Raw genomic sequence first — 12,274 nt, forward strand, 5'->3', positions numbered from 1 at the left:
TAGAGAGGCAAAGCCCTACAAGGCTGGAAGTTGGAAGCCTTCTATTCTGTGTGCTGAGAATGGCACTTCTATTTTCCAGAAGCGTTTGCTCACTGAAATTGTGAAAAAGAGAAGCTATTGTGGTTCGACATTTATACAGGAATCAAAGCACTTTTCAATACAAATTGAAATTATTTTTTATGTCTGCGGCCTGAATTCATTAGCAAATGAGTTGGATTTCCCTCTTGCAGGACTTAGACAAACAGGAAGGATTTTTGTGTCTCCTTTCTCCTTTCCCAATCAATCCACTTTAAGCCCGTGCTGTCCAATATGATAGCAACTAAAATTAAAAACTAAATCTTTCAGCTGCACTAGCCACACTTCAAGTGCTCAATAGCCACATGTGGCTAGAGGCTACTCTATTGCCAGCATAGACACAGAACATTAGTGTCATCACAGAAAATTCTGTTGGACAGCACTGCTAACCTACCTTTATTATTGTAGTTAACTGTAACTTTTTGGGTAATATTAGTAAATAATATTTTGTATATCTCATAAGTAATGCGGAGCCCTGGTGGCACAGTGGTTAAGCATTTGGCTGCTAACCAAAAGGTCGGCAGTTCCAATCTACTAGCTGCTTCTTGGAAACCCTATGGGGCAGTTCTGCTCTGTCCTATAGGGCTGCTATGAGTCAGCAAAGGGTCTGTTTTTTTTTATAAGTAATGTAGGAGGCAATGGTGGTTCAGTGGTAGAATTCCCACTCACCTTCCACGCAGGAGACCTGGGTTTGATTCTTGGCCTATGCATGTCATGCATGGCCACCACCTGTCTGCCATTGGTGGTTTGCATATTGCTATGATGCTGAACAGGTTTCAGTGGAGCTTCCAGACTAAGACAGACTTGGAAGAAAGGCCTGGCAATCTACTTTCAAAAATCAGCCAGTGAAAACCCGCATGGATCACAACAATCCAATCTATAACCAATCATGGGGATCGCCCAGGACTGGGCAGTGTTTCATAGCTGTGTATGGGATTACCATGAGTTGGGGACCAGCTGAATGACAGATAACAACAACATAAGTAATTTAAATATCAAGTCAATGAAATACTTAAAGTAGTTTTCCCCTAACCTCTTCCTCCCTGAACTCCAGCACACACATAGACCCCACCACCCAATGCCCCAGCTGTGTGGCTACTTGCAGTTGTTTCTTAAATGGCCCTTCTTAGAAATGAAAATTCCCCATGTTCGTCTCAATCAGAGGTCTGCAAGCCCTGGGGTGGGTAATGTTCTAAGGCAGCAGAGCAGCATCTAGCCATCCCTTTGCCAGCTGCCTCTCTGTTCCAGAGCCGCTGCAGGTGCTCTGCCACCAACTGCCCCAGGACCTACCCCAGGTCCTTCTCGGCCTGACTCCACCATTCTCTTGAGGAGCCATCCCCTTAGTGGTGGGACAGTGTCAAAATAGCTAACTCCAGACCTGAGCAGCTTGTGGAGGCCCAGCCTCATGAGGGCATAGTAGCTGCAGTGCGGTGAATTACTTAACATGGCCCTTCTAGCCACGCATGGTCTTGTGACTTCCATAAAATGATTGGAACAACTATGCAAATAAGTTGTTTTTGGCCTACCCAGGGGACTAGACAGTCTGCTAATAATGCAAATAATGTGTATGATACCCTTGTGAGGGTAGGATCATTGCTATCAAGAAACAAGAGCTGTGGGTGGAGTGCATTCTTTGGACCTGGGTTCCTTGTGCTGAGAACCTCCTAGACACAGGAGACAGAAAGACAGAGACAGCTGTGACGCCAGAGATGGATTGAGACAGCAAGAAGTAGTGGGAGAGAAATGGTGGCAGCAGAACCAGGAGACCAGCATGAGATGGCACGGTAAGCTTCCCAGCCACAGAGCAAGGCAGTTATAGTGGGTGTGCTGCCCCACCAAGTGAGAGAGCTGAGTGCCTTCAGGCAGGAGGCTTCCTGGTGGAGTGGGGTGTCTCTGGCACTTATTGGTGGAGCTAAAGAGCTTTGTAACATTTGACTAAGCAGGGCAGAAGCTAGGTCCCAGTGGTGCCAAGGGCCGAGGTCCAAGGGAGGAGGCCTGTCCTGAGGGGGTTGAGAGAAGCCTGCCCTCAGGAGGCCAAGAGGAGCCTTGCATGGCCAAGAGGAGCTGAGAGAGCTGTACTGCACTGAAGAAGGGAGACTTTGCCTACATGCTTCCTGATCCTGATCCCAAGTGGTAGCCTATTGCTCCTGATTCAGAATTGTAACCTGTTAATTCTCTAATAAACCTCATAACTGTGAGTATGGTCTGTGAGTTCTGTGTGGCCACTGCAAGGAATTATCAAACCCAGCAGAGGAGTAGAGAGTGCCATGGGAGGAGTGGCTGGTATCGGAATTGGTAAAAAGGGAGGAGGATGGAGGTATGTTTGACCTTCACCTCACAGGGAGATCCCTTGATTCTATTCTCTCTCCCCCTCGTGAAGTTAGGTGAAGAGGTCAGGCGCCTCTGTGCCTTTTTTAATAGTAGCAAAGCTTCATTTTTGTGCTTGAGGTGCTGCTAAATGGCCATGGGCCTCCAGTGTCTGTCAACTCAGGTTACATCAGGCTTCGTGAAGAGAGTGTGATAGAAAATGATTTCATTCACTACAATATTTGCAATCACTATAAAAGTAGGTTCGGTCTTTTTTTGTTTTGTTTTTTTAATTCTGAGGCACGTAATCCTCAGTGAGAGTTATTTATCCTGCATCATTTAACTTAGAATCCCACTGGGCAGCTCACCCTGAAGCTTGCAGGATAAATGGCACTTTTACAACCCACCGGAAATTAAGCGCTAGTTGACTGACGGCATTACAGCTCTCCTGGAAAACTCTGTGGCTGCTGCCCTAGGTTCTGTAATTTGATCAGCTCCTGGAGGGCAGGTGGCCAAGGAGGGTCAGCTCCAGGCAGCCCCAGATCCTGAAGGAGGTAGGCTGATGGCCTGTTTGCATTGCTGTGTTGGGACCTCGTCCTTGGGACACTGAATGCTGGCTGGGCAGGCTTTCAGTTCAAAAGGCAAAGTACCTCTTGCTGACCCCTATGGCATCCTTGTGGCACCCCCGTGGCACCTAAAGTCCTTGTATGCCTTCTCCAGGCCTAACCGCCCTACTGCCCTCCCCTTCCACATTTCAGGCTGGGGAGGCTTCCCTGGTACCTGTTTGTGTAGGTGAAGTCTGGAAAGTTCTCCCCTGAAGGAAAGCCCTGTGTAAATGTAGTCTCATTGCTTGTTGAAAGGCAGTAACTCCCCATTGTTTCTGAGAGAGTCCTTTGCAACTAGAGCAGGCAGAGGAGAAATTACTGTGGAACTAAGTTATTAGATCCATTTCACGGAACATTTTTTAAAAACCAACTTCATTGTCTTGAAAGAAAATTTCATGCAATCTCTGGCTCTTTTAAAACACCTGATGCCACCATGCTCTGCTTCCAGCAGCAAGTTGGATGCCAAAAACAGAGAAACGTCATGGTGGTGAACCACAGAGAGCGTGGCTGGGGCGTGCCTCTCATAGGACAATGAGAGAAAAGACAGTAAAGTGAGACCTACCCAGATGGTAAACACGGCACCGGAGTTCAACACACAAACCCTGCCAGGGTGGGGCTGGGGCTAGCTGGGCAGGTCAGTAGGTGAACAGAAAGCACTGGGGGCCGGGGAAGCCTGGGGCTGTGGGGTTGTTATCAAAGTATTATTGCTAAGAGTGGCTATGTGCCAACAATGGGGGAGGGCACTGTCGGAGAAGAGGATTAAAAGGCTTTGGCAATACCCTGCTCCATACTGCCCGCCTGGTGGTTACAACTGTTAGCAACACCAGTAACTGCTACACTTTAATAGGCAGCCATGGTGGTGTAGTGTTTAAGAGCTTGGCTACTAACCAAAAGGTCAGCAGTTCGAGTCCACCAACGGCTCCTTGGAAACTCTATGGGGTGGTTCTAGTCTGTCCTATAGGGTGGCTATGAGTTGGAATTGACTCAATGGTAAGGGGTAATGGTAGTGGTAAAACAGCTTAATGGGTGCTTATTATGTTTTAGGCACTCACATGAATAAACTCAGTTCTTAAAAAATAAAAAAAAAAAGTTTTTTTTCAGTTCTTACAAAGTAGATATTATTCCCATTTTATAGATAAAGAAAGTGAGGCTCGGAGAAATTAAGTGAAGAATCTTGAGTGAAACTATTCTGGCAGGGACCTTGACCACTGTTTAGAGACTGGTAATAAACTGCATCACAGGAACTTCCAATTCACTGGGTTAACAAAGTCTCATTGCACAGTGATGGCCAAAGAACAGTGACTTTTATGATTCTGAGCAGTTTGTCATGAGTTTTTTAAACAACACGAAGTGTTCAAATTCCATTGTTACCTGTGTTATTCATATTACTAAATCATTTATTTTGACCGAATAAATGGGATTGTTTGGAGAGACACCGAATGTAACCTATTCTTGAAATATGCGGAGAATTTTGTAACTGCTCTCAATGTTTCTTTTTAGTGGGTGTGTAAGAGCTGGGGACAGGAAGGAAGGTGGGGTGTTAAAAGGCAAACATAGAAGATTCTTCATAAAAAAAGAAAACACGTCTAGAAATGATTGCTACATAAACAAAACATGAGTGCACACAGCAATTTCATGTTCTCGTTCCACCCACTCGATTGTTCTTAATGATTCAAGAACAGAACTGCCTGGGCAGATTTACAGGCTCCGCGTTCCTGACATCTGCGCCGAAACAAGGCTGTGTGTGTTCGCAGAGCACTTGGTTCTGCTCAGGGGGAGAAAACACAACACCTTGATTTGATTTTTACTTTGCCTGGATTGAAGTAAAAATAGAGGCAGATATTCTCCAGTTGGCATCTGCAGGCTATTAGGGTATACAGGTGGTTGCCAGGAAAGAGGACAGGGTCACCTTGAAGTATGAGGGTGGAATAAGATGTGACGGTCACACAATTCAATGTCAGCAATCACATCTTCTTTGGGCTCTCCCCACTGTTAGAAAGCTGAGCTTCAGCACACGTTATTTGCTGGAAACCTTCTTGGGGTTGCTTGGAGGGCTGCTTTAGCAAATCCCTCTCCTGGACTAGAGTGTCGGGTGGGCAGTCAGTGGAGGGCAATACTGAGGGGATGGTGGCTGGAGGACCCAGGCTCAGGGCCAGTGCCCCTGACCAAGGCTTTCTGAGTATCTCAGCTGTGGTTTGGAGAATCTCATACTCTCTCCAGTTCCCTTTCCTTTAGGGGAGTCCCTGGTAGCACAAACATTTAATGCTCTTGGCTACTAACAGAAAGGTCAAAAGTTTGAGTCCACCCAGAGGTACCTAAGAAGAAAGGCCTGGCAATCTATTTCTGAAAAATCAGCCTTTGAAAACCCTATGGAACACAGTTTTACTTTGACACACATGGGGTTGCTATACGTTGGTATCGATTCAACAGCAAATGGGGTGCCTTCCATTAGATACTTTCTTGGATTTATAACTTCCTTCTAGCCTTTTCTCCAAGGTGTTTGCTTCCCAGACTACAGTGGTGACAGGCAGAGGCCTATTCATTTCTCAGCAGAAGACCCAGGCTGGCCTCCCTAACCCTCTTCCCCAAATCAGCCATTTTGAAATCAGCCGGCCAGTGGCCCCAGGGGCTGGTGAACACAGGCTGGTGCCTTTGCTGCCTGGTAAGGCACTGATAATCCTGTGACTGAAAACCTTCATTTCACTTCTCAGACCCAAATCTAAGTAACCTGCCCAAGGTTTCAGAGCTTGTCAGTAGGAAGCGCTGGGATTCAAACCTAGACTGGTCTTGTGCTAGGACCCACGTACCTGTCAATCTCAGGAAGGTGATCTAAAAGTTAGGGTTATGACTTCAGGAGAAACGCCAAGTCTTCACGCTTTAAGAATCTGAAGAGGAAGGGTAGGCAAGTAAAATTATGGATTTGGCATTTGAAAATGATCTTTTTTGTTGTTGTTGTTGTTTCTAATGCCTATGGTAAACGGTTGGCTGTTATTTTAGTGGGACACTGGACCCCTCTCTTTGGTCTTCCAGCTTTGTATGTAGGTTCCACACCTTTGGTGGCTGTTTGCATACTGGGTACCACCTGACAGTTCTGGTCTGGCTGCCCCAAAGACTTAACTAATAATTACTGCTCTCAGGGGAAGCAGAAAGGAAGAGGGAAAATCAAAAGGGAGAAAGGTGTGGAGGCTGAGGAAATGATTTTTGGTTACACTTTTTATTTTAACCAGCTAACTTTATACACACACAAATACAATGGACTTTCCATTCTAACACTTTACCTCATGCTAAAGTAATTTCTGGCTCATATCAGTGATTACAGGTCCGATTTTACTATTTTTACTCAATATTATTTCCTGTATAGACCTTGTAGTTACATATTTTAGGCTTTTCAGCAGGTGTCATGTTATTTGTCCTTGCAATAGCCCTGTTAGGTTGGAATTTTTCATTCTGTGGCAGAGAGGTTAAGGAACCATCCTAAGGCCACAAGTTTAGTACAGGGCTGGGATCTGGTCACATTGATATTCAGTGGTTACAGAGCATCCCGTGGTATTGATATTGGATAGATTCAGACAGATTTTTCTGAAGACAAAAAGTCCTACTGCTGCAAAAGACAACAATCCATCAACATTCACCTTCTTGAGCCCCAGGTGTGTGGTTCTTAACCTCCTTTTCCAGTTGATTACCAACTTCCGTGGCAGTTAGGATGCTCAATGTCAATGACCACCCAGGGTGGTTACTCTTTTGTCACAGCAGCGTGTGGAGGTGACGTTCGTTCCTTTGTTCTTTTGTTCATTTATTTGTTCATTCATTTCTCCAACAGCCTTATGAAGAACTGCTATAGTCTTTAATGGGTAGAATGGCCCTTGAGTGACTTTCTCTGTGGCCTAACACTTAGAGACTCCCCACATCTAATCAACCAACCAATCAACCAAATAACCCACCAAGCCACCAACCAACTAGTTGCTGTAGAGCCAACTCCATCTCATGGCAACCTGATATATGTCAGAGTAGAATCGAGCTCCATAGGGTTTTCAATGGCTGATTTTTGGAAGTAGCTAGTCAGGCGTTTCTACTCAGGTGCCTCTGGGTGGACTCAAACCTCCAGTGTTTTGGTTAGCAGCCAAGAGCCATTAAATGTTTGCACTACCCAGGGATTCCTCATGTCTGCCTAGGGGGTGGTTAACAATACTCTAAATTAATTGGTAGCTTGAAATATTTTTTTAAATTCTAATTTTTATGCCTTTTGGGGATTTTGTGTTATTTGTGAGAGCGTATATGAGTTTAAGGAGCCCTGGTGGCATAGTGGTTAAGTGCTCCGGCTGCTAACCAAAGGGTTGGCAGTTTGAATCCGCCAGGTGCTCCTTGGAAACTCTATGGGGCAGTCCTACTCTGTCCTATAGGGTCACTATGAGTCAGAATCGACTCGATGGCACTGGGTTTGGTTTGGTTTCTGGTTTGGTGGTACAGTAGTTAAAGTGCTAAGCTGCTAACCAAAAGGTCAGCAGTTTGAACACACCAGCTGCTCCGTGGCAGAAAGATGTGGCAGTCTGCATCCGTAAAGATTTACAGCCTTGGAAATCCTATGGGACAGTTCTACTCTGTCCTATAATGTCACTGTGAGTCGGAATCGACTCGACGGCAATGGGTTTTGTATATGAGTTTACAAAAGTCACAGGTGCAGGCCTATGTGATGCAGAGAATGAAAATCCCCAGTGATTAGAACGCATTCCGTGTCCCCAAACCTGGAGAAGGCCACTGCTAAGCCTTTGGTGGATATTCTCCCAGATCCTTGCTTCTATGTATAAGCCAACATTATATGTAATGTACGGTGTTTTCATAGATGAATGTTAAAGTAAAATAGCATGAATCTCGTTCTGGATCTCAACTTTTTTCTATGCATAATTAAGTGCATTTAAAATGATTTAAAATAAATTCTGAGTCATACCTCAGCCTTTCTTAACCAGTGAAATGAAATGTGATGTGTCAAAATTGAGTTAAATCCATAATCTTTGTAGATGTGCTTTTGACTTGCACATAATGAAAGGCAGGCAGGCAAAAGTGAGGCAGCTTCACACACTGTATTGACATTCAACAACGAGAAGGTCAGAGCAGGGAGTTGATGTCAATATGTTCATCCTGTGCCGCAATAAAGCTGTCCCCTCAACTGCAATCCCAGCTGCCATTTCCCCTCCTTTAGGTGTGAAATGCACCACCCAGACCCTCAGCTCCTTTGCCACGAAGATACCATGCTTTAACAAAGATCAAATTGTTTTTCAATATCAATAGAATCTGGATTTCAGGCTTCAAAGAAAAACTTAAATTTCCCACGCCAGATAGGGCTTTATCTTACACAAAGACTGAGAGATGACAGCTGAGGTTTCATGGCCTAATAATTGCACAGCAGGTGTCATCGTTCTGAGCATCTTGATGTGGGTTTAGCTCTCCATTTTGTTTCTCGGTATTTTATTGGGGATGCTTTTCTTGGGGGTGCCACAAGCTGTTTCAAATGTTAGGAAAATGTTTTTCCCTCTACATCCTTTTTTGTGGAAGAGGCTAGACACAAACAATCAACCAGGTAACACTGCACTATGGGTATTCCATTCTCCTTCATTAGGGCAAAACCCACATGCTTCCCCAGGTGGGAGAGTTCTTCAGTTTGCAGGTTTGGGGAGAAAGAAACAGTAAAGCGGGGAGGAAACAAGGCTGCTTTGGCACCTGTGTCCTGGGGATACCCTGGAACAAATGCTCATTATCCAAATTTCTCCACCCAACTGGCGACACCAAAGCCACGTGATGCACGAGCCCTTCTGAAGACGGGGAAGGACTGGAAGGAATCAGAACAGGAGCCTGAGATGACCTCAGCTACTACAGGGCCTATATGCTTTAGCTCTACCAGACACACCAAGGGTCAATTTTTTAAAAGCCAGTTTTGGGAAAACTGGAGAATTAAAAAATGAAGAGCTATATCACAAGGATGTTCTTATCTATGAGTACGACTCAATTTAAAATGTGTATTGGACTTGTAGCCATTCCCCCAGTGCTTTTGTGAGCGACGGCCAGAGGCCATTAGCACACAGAGCCCTCACAAATGAGACTCAGCACTGTCTGATTCCCCCGGGCGGCTTGGCATTTGCACTGGCCCCATTTGCTTGGCGACTGCCAGCTTCCCTGCACTGTGAGTCGTGGCCACTTCCCCTCAGAATAGGATCTGGGGAACAACCTGAAGGGGATCATGCTAAAAAGAAAGATCATGTCTTTGAGGTTGGGTGGGATATGCAAATAAGAGTGAGAATAGGGTGTCTTAGTTCTGTCAGAGTGTGCTGTATTTTTATTTGGAAAATGAGACAAAATCTTCCCATGATCAGCCACTCCATGTGACATCCCAACCCACACTCTGCTACTGACATTTTATCTCCCACTGAACAGCCCGGCTGTTGTAACATTTTCAGGATTCTTAATTTATGTCTTTGCAGGCTCTAAAATCAGATGGCAGGAACTTAAAGAAAATAACCAGTGTTGACAGGCACCTCTGTACTTCAAGAAGCTGGCACACCTTAGTGCTACTATCAGTTGGGGAATGTTCTCTGCTTTCTTCTTCCAAAATATGTCCAGGGAGCTGTCATAATTGATTTAATTTCCCTTTTCAATCTAAACTCTATGAAAGACCTTTCCTTCCACCTAATGTTTGCTTCAAACTCATTCTCCTTTTTTGGTATGAATGATTCCAGTATTTAACTAATTTAAGTTAGAGTAATGAAGAAAAGCATATGGTAAACAAGAGTCTTAAGGAGCTCCGGCGGCACAATGGTTAAATGCTTGGCTGCCAACCAAAATGTTTGCAGTTTGAACACACCAGCCGTTCTGAGAGAGAAAAGAGCTGGCGATCTGCTCCCATAAAGATTAAACCCACTGCCGTCCAGTTGATTCCAACTCATAGCAACCTCATAGGGTTTCCAAGGCCGTAATTCTCTATGGGGGCAGACTAGCCACTGGTGGTTTTGAACTGCTGACCTTCTGGTTAGCAGTCAACCACTTTAACTGCTATGGCACCAGGACTTCTTTCCCATAAAGATTACAGCCTAGGAGATCCTATGGGGGTAGTTCTACTCTGTCATATAAAGCTGACTTGACGGCACACAAAAACAATAATCAAGAGTCTTATATACAGCCAAAATATATGGAAAAGTAAAATGAGCCAAAAGTAAGATCAGCAAGTAAAATTTGTGTAAGCTTTATAATTTACTGAACTGTTGATTCTCAGGACACTGGTGAGGGAAGATATCACTATGATGATTTTACTCAGCAGAAGAGGCGAGTGAGGCTCAGAAAGTGGAAATGACTACTCCCAAATCACTCAGGCTTGGAGAAATTGGGACTCAAATCCAAATTGCATGTCCTCCCCATTGTATCACAATACTGCCTTGTAAAAACAGCAATTTTGGGTTGGATTATCATATGAATATGCTGAAAACTTTGCTGTTCAGGGTACTGGCAGTGCTGAACCCTTGGGGCTTTTGGGTTTACACCTGTCAAAGAGGGGTGCTTGTGTGCACCCTAGTTCTGAAATACTCAGCCTTCATTCCTCTCTTCTAAGATAGAAAAGATTTAGGTTTATCTACAATGTAGTGCTTAAGAGTTCAGACTCTTGGGCCAGATTATCAGCTTTGCCACCAAATTACAGCTGACCCAGGCGAGTTAATTAACCTCTCTGGTCCTTGTTTTCCTATACTGTAAAATGGGAATGATAATATCACTTACCTCATAGGATTGCCGTGAATATTCGCCAGTAGCTACTGAGTCAATTCGGACTCATGGCAACTCATGTGTGTGAGAGAACTGTGCCCCACAGGGTTTGCAATGGCTGATTTTTTGGAAGTAGGTCACCAGGCCTTTCTTCCGAGGCATCTCTGAGGTGGACGTGAGCCTCAAACCTTTTGGTTAACAACCCAGCCTTTTAACTGTCTGCACCACCCAGGGACTGCTTCGAAGATCGAATGCATTTATTTATGGAAAATGCTGTATAAACTTTAGATAGTACCATTCACCAAGCCCTGGTGGCACCGTGGTTAAGAGCTCAGCTGCTAATCAGAAGGTCGGCAGTTCGAATCCACCAGCCGCTCCTTGGAACCCCTATGGGGCAGTTCTGCTCTGTCCTATAGGATGGCCATGAGTTTTACTGGTAGTACTATCCACTGTCATAAACGCACCTATAATATGCTTGTGAAAACCTATGATGGATGATAAATCTATTATAGATGATAAAGCTAAGAAAAGCCTTGCTCCATCTCTGGAGAGCAGAACCCTGGTATAGTCCTTTTATAAATGTACATAATGGAGGCTTACAAACTCTTTACATTGAACTGAGATGAATACCAACAGAGCTGTTAAGTGGTAGTCCCGGAACTTTTAGCCTCAAGGTCCTAATTTTTCAAGTGTTTCCAGACCATCTCACTTGTCTCAAAGAGCGAGAGGCCACGAAAAGGAGGAGTAACCAATTCTCATAAAACTCAGTTAAGAGTCAAAACCGTTCTGAGAAACCGTGCAAACTTTATGTCCTGGTGCCTGACATTTAGGTCACCATGTATATCCTCTGCATAAAGCCCAGGAGGTGATCTTCACCTTATTGCGTCAAAACCCCATCTTTTGATACCTAACAGCCCTCGGTACTAGATAGCCCTCCGCAGTTGTTCTCAATTTTCTTACTTGCTCCCATTCCCAGGATGTCAGGAGATGCCCACCTGCCGGATCGATACTCCTGGGCAAATTGAGTAAGGGTGGGACGCCTCACAAGGTGATCTAGGTCGGGGAAGAAAGAAAGGAGACTACAAGCAATCAAGTTTGGTAAAGGAAAAGAAGCCCTCAACCCAACGAGCAGGTGACAGCCCCTCAGCACCGGCTCTTAAAGGGGAACGGAGAATTCCCACCCCAGCCCAGTCTCGGCCCAGCCCCGCCTCGCCCCGCCTCTCCCGCCTCCGCACCGCCCCTCCAGCGCCAGCCCCCGCCCAGCCCCCGCCCCTTTCGACTCCGGGAGCGTCTCAGCGCCCAGTGTTGGCCCGCACAGCGCGTGCGTAGTTCTTAGGGCGTCTTAGCACTGCCGGACTCTAAAGTGAGGGAGTGTGTCTCCGCAGACTTTGCTGAAGACTTCGATACAGCGGCTTTCCGTACTGTCCTAGAGCTGGTTTAGCCTTTCTTGGTCCCGACAACCCCGATTGTCTCTCCTTGACGTGGTTTATGAGGTCATGTTTTAAATTAGGCGATCCCCGGACAGCCCGACTCCTGGCGCGGGG

Source organism: Loxodonta africana, chromosome 26, assembly GCF_030014295.1.
Source record: "Loxodonta africana isolate mLoxAfr1 chromosome 26, mLoxAfr1.hap2, whole genome shotgun sequence".
NCBI classification, from domain to species: domain Eukaryota; kingdom Metazoa; phylum Chordata; class Mammalia; order Proboscidea; family Elephantidae; genus Loxodonta; species Loxodonta africana.